This window comes from Dipteris shenzhenensis, chromosome 20, assembly GCF_047967505.1.
Source record: "Dipteris shenzhenensis isolate YYH24624 ecotype China chromosome 20, Dip_SZ_1.0, whole genome shotgun sequence".
Classification (NCBI taxonomy): domain Eukaryota; kingdom Viridiplantae; phylum Streptophyta; class Polypodiopsida; order Gleicheniales; family Dipteridaceae; genus Dipteris; species Dipteris shenzhenensis.
This window is the reverse complement of record NC_141615.1, coordinates 10,041,013-10,046,318: the sequence shown is the minus strand read 5'-3', so window position 1 is coordinate 10,046,318 and position 5,306 is coordinate 10,041,013.

Sequence of the window (5,306 nt, the reverse complement as noted above, 5' to 3'; positions counted from 1 at the left end):
CACACCTTTTCGGCTAGTTTATGGAGTGGAGACCATCTTGCCAATAGAATTGGAAATCTCAAGCCTTCGCACGTCTTTTTCTTGATTTTGCAACGAAGAAGAAACACATACCCAACGTCTAGTACAGCTAGAGACCTTGGATGAGAAGCGGCTTCAAGCACTTCAACATTTGGAGGTAGCACAACATCGCAAAGCAAGGTATGATGCTCTTACCAAGAAGAAGAAGCCAGAACTCAAAGAAGGAAGCTTGGTCATGAAGTTTGATGGTCGTGTGGAGAAGCGACTAGACAAGAAACTCCTTCAGCGCTGGGAAGGTCCCTTCAGGGTGAAGAAAAAGTTCAAAAATAACACTTATCTTTTGGAAGATGCAAATGGTCAAGAGGTCCCTGGACGTGCCAATGAGTACCAGTTAAAAGTGTTTTATCCGCAGATACCATGGCCAGTAGACCCCCATGCCAAGCACGAGGATCTGCTAGGGGGGAAAAGATGTGACAAGAAAAAATGATATTTTGTTTTGAAACCTGTGGGAGGATTTGTGGGGCCCGCAAGGTGACAAAAGCTAGTCATGGAGACAAAGAACCAAGAAGCATGACAAAGAAGTTGGTGGCGACAGACGGCTCTTTGCGGCTACTCTCGTTGGGGCTTGTCAATCTTTTGATGTCGACTACTTTATTTCATGTAATCATTAATGTGGGTTTGACACTAATTAGAATAATTAGTGAAAATGATTGCCAATGTGATTATGAGTGGAGTGCATCATTGTAAATACCACGGGTATGAATTATAAATACCTTGGTATAGGGATAGAATCGTTTGAGAGATATATTATTTGCTTTGTAATTGGGAAAATAGAAATGAGTCATGTATTTTGAGTGGGCCAAATGACTACATGGCCTCCATAATGTACTAAAAAAATATGGAGAGCACATGCCAACCACATGGAGGGCATGTGGAGGAGTGTGGAAGAGTGTAAAGTCAAGAGGAATCCCTCTAGAATTCCAAGGTGGTATATGGAGGATGTTGACATATGGAAAAGAGAGGGTCCCTATGGGCTCCAAGGGGAAAAACTATTGACTTTCTCAATTTTTAAAGAGTCATGAGGATCTTATGATGGGACAATTGTTAAAATGTGCCCAAAAGGACATTTGATGGTGACCCATGTCCTTATGTCACCAGGGGGTGAAGGAATCTACTGGCTGAAAATGTAACAAGGTGAAGGAGGTTGAGAATTACTTTATAAAAGAGACCTCTCTCCTCTCTCTCCATCATCTCTCTCCATCATCTGGTTCTTCTCATTGTAGTTATGCCATCACTTGTATCTAGCTTTGCCTATCCCTTCCCTTCTCCCTATAGCATTAGGCTCTCACTTTGTATCCCTCTTCTTGCTTCTGATGTTTTTGAATAAAGTTCATGCTTCTTTTTCCTCATCCTTCTTCCATCTCCTCTCTCCTCGCTCTAAAGCTTAGTGTACCCACATGAGTGAGTCATTTCTAGATCTGTTTTAAGGGTATTCTCTAGTCCCCTGGGCGACCTCAATTTGCAATGTATCTTGGAAGCTACTTCTTTGCTGAAGGAGATTGTTGCCCTTTCCATAACTACAGTCAGGTATGGACAATTTTGACAGCCTTCCGTAAAATGGTCATAACTTTCTACGTCGAGCTCGTTTTGAATGAAACTTATATCAAAATCTTTGTCTTTTCAAGATCTATCTATTGATGTATTCAAATATTTGTTCCATTTAGTAGAATAAAAGTTATTGTTGTCTGAGTAGTCGGGTCTATTGTTTGGAGCAGTTTTGAGAACCTTTCGTAAAACCATCATAACTTTCTGTTCCAAGCTCCGTTTTGAATGAAACTGATATCAGAATCTTCATCTTTTTGAGATCTATGTTTCGTCCCAATCGTCCCATTCAGCTAAATCAGCCCTATCAATTCACACCTTTCACATCAATTCACATTGTGTTGAGTCAAAAGATGTTCTTCCAACAACGGCTCGCCCTTACTTTTGGGGCTGACCGATTAGTTCAAATCAATGCTTCCCCTCAGCCTTTCTTATTTCCAATGCTAGAGTACAACCTCACCTTTGACATTTGTATCGTAGTGCTATGCTCTCTTGGATGAGATATTATTAATGCATATGCCAGTGGACGGTGTTTATGCTTGAGTCATTTGGCACTTATTGGCATTTTGGATTGCCATTGCAGTTGGCATTTTCTTTTGGGCCAGATTTGCTCATATGGATACATAGTATATGCACATGAGTCAGATGCTTTGAGACATGAGTTTTGGTGATATTTCACTCTATTGTGGCATACACATTTGGGTGCACCTAGTATTTGGTGTGATTCTTTCTTGTAGGCACTAGCATTTAGGATTTTTGCTTCATTTGCATCATGGCATCCTCTTCCATGTTTGAAAAGGAGTTTTTTAGCATTAAAAAGTTTGATGGGACAAACTTTTCTTTGTGGAAAGAACAAATAAGGGATGTGCTTATTCAAAAGAAGCAGATTAAACCCTTGGCAGGGATTGAAGCTAAGCCTGCAAATATGTCTGAGGATGATTGGAATGAGTTGGATGCATTAGCAAAATCTACTATTAAACTTCATCTTGCAGAGTCAGTTTACTTCACAGTAGTAAATGAGCAAACTACGGAAGATTTGTGGAAGAAACTGTGTGCCACTTATGAAAAGGAAACTGCCTCTAATAAAGTTTACCTCATGAAGAGGTTGTTTGAGCTGCAAATGAAGGAAGGGGTCTCCATTGCTTCTCACTTAAATGAATTCAATATTATTTTCAGCCAGGCTTCAAGCTCAGAAGATGAATTTTGATGCAGAGACTAAGGCAATATTTCTCTTATCTTCATTGCCATCCTCATGGGATAGCTTCCGTACAGCTGTCAATAACTCTGCACCTGGTCGAACACTGAAATTTGATGATGTTGTGGGTAGCTTGTTGGCGGAGGAGATTAGACGGAAGTCTATGGATGGCAACAAGCAGGATGCAGCCTTAAATGTGCAAAGGGGCAGATCACAGTTCAGGGGGAAGTCCCAAGAAAGAGGAAAGTCTCGTAGCAAATCCAAGGCACGGAACATTAAGTGTTACCACTGTGGCAAGAAGGGCCATATGAAAAAGGATTGCTACAAGCTGAAAAGAGAGCAAAAGGATAAGAAAAAGAATGCAAATTGGGGTGCAAATCAAAAGGAAGAGAGTCCAGGGGAGGAAAAAGGAAAAGTGAAGATCGAGGAGATCAATGCAATCACACATGATAGTGACAATGACGTCCTCTTCATGTCTAGTTTATCTATAGAGTTACTTACCACTTCATATGATGCATATTCCCAGGATTGGATTTTGGATTCTGGTGCTTCATTCCATGTCACTCCCCATAGGGAATGGTTCTCCACTTATGACAGTGGAAAGATAGGTTGTGTGCATCTTGGAAATGACTATGCATGTGACATAGTGGGAGTATGTGACATAAAGTTTTCTTTTGCAAATGGGTGCGCATTTATTTTGAAACATGTGAGACATGTGCCTAAGTTGACCAAGAGTCTTATTTCAATGGGTCCGCTAGATGATGCTGGTTTTCACACCACTTTTAGCTTTCAGAGTTGGAAATTTTAAAAGGGCTCTATGCTTTTGGCCAGGGGTGCCAAGTTTGTGACTTTGTATCCCTTACATGTATCAGGGGTATTTGATCATGTTGTTGCAATAACCGAGCAGCCAAGCACTTCTTTGTGGCATTGCAGGTTGAGGCACATGAGCCAGAATGGAATGAAACTCTTATGCCATTTGGGTTATGCACTGCATTTGAGTTTCTCTGATTTTAAATTTTGTGAGCACTATCTCTATGGGAAGCAGACTAAATCAGCCCATAAAATAAGGGGAAAGAAAGAGTTTGAAAAGCTTGATTTGGTGCATTCAGACGTATGTGGTCCCATGCCTACACAGTCATTAGGCGGGGCTGAATACTATGTGACATTCATTGATGATGCAACTAGGAAAGTGTGGGCCTATGCTATAGCTTGGAAGACTGATGTGTTCCAGGTATTTCAGAAATGGCTGGCCTTGGTTGAGAATCAGTCAGGTAGAACGCTTAAATGCCTACGGACTGACAATGGTGGAGAGTATCTCTCTCATGACTTTTAGCATTTCTGTGATACATGTGGGATTAAGAGGGAGCTCACATCCCCTCGTACTCCAGAGCAAAATCCAGTTGCAGAAAAGATGAACCCTACCATTCAAGAAAGGTTGCAATGCATGCTTTCCAATGCAAGTCTTTCTGGTGGTTTTTGGGTTGAGGCAATGAAGACTGCAGTGCATGTGATCAATAGATCACCTAGTAAGAGTTTGGATGGTGGTATTCCTAAAGAGGCATGGAGTGGCAAGAAGCCCTCTTACTCTCATTTACATATATTTGGGTGTGAGGCATATGCACATGTGCCAAAAGAGCTTCAAAAGAAGCTAGATCCTAAGTCTAGGAAATGCATCTTTCTAGGTTATGGTGAAAGCGGAGAGATGGGCTATCATCTCTGGGATCTAGAAGCAAAGAAGATCATACGCAGCCATGATATAGTCTTCAATGAGAAGAAGATGCATAAGGCACCCATCAGGGATGTGGAAATGAGGAGAATCACTTTCCAGGATGTGAATCCACCTACATATGTTGATAGACAGCAAGCTATCTATGCACCAAATGTGCAAGAAATGGTACCACCAAGTACTCCCACAGGTATACAATCAAGGGTAGATGATGGATCATCTATTGGTGGAAATGATGAGCCAAATGTGGCTGATATGTAGGTGGGACAGCAAGCTGAAATGCCCTTGAGAAAATCATATAGAGTGTCTAGACTGCCTAATAGGTTTGTTCCAGGGGTAGACTATGTGATGCTTACTGATTGCGGGGAGCCTTCTTGCTACAGAGAGGCTATGATGCACGAGGATCAATGCAAGTGGGAGTATGCTATGCAATCAGAGATGAGTTCACTTATGAAGAATAAGACTTAGGACTTGGTTTCTTTGCCACATGGAAAGAAAGCATTGCCATGTAAATGGCTACAAAATGAAGGTCACAGGTGATGATGTGCCTAGGTACAAGGCCCATTTGGTCACTAAAGGGTTCAAGCAAGAGAAGGGTGTGGACTTTGATGAGATATTCTCTCCGGTTGTGAAGATTACCACACTTAGATGCATGCTTGGACTAGTGGCATCAGAGGATATGGAGCTTATGCAGATGGATGTCAAGACAGCTTTCTTGCATGATGGGGATTTGCATGAGGAAATTTACATGGTGCAGCCGGAAGG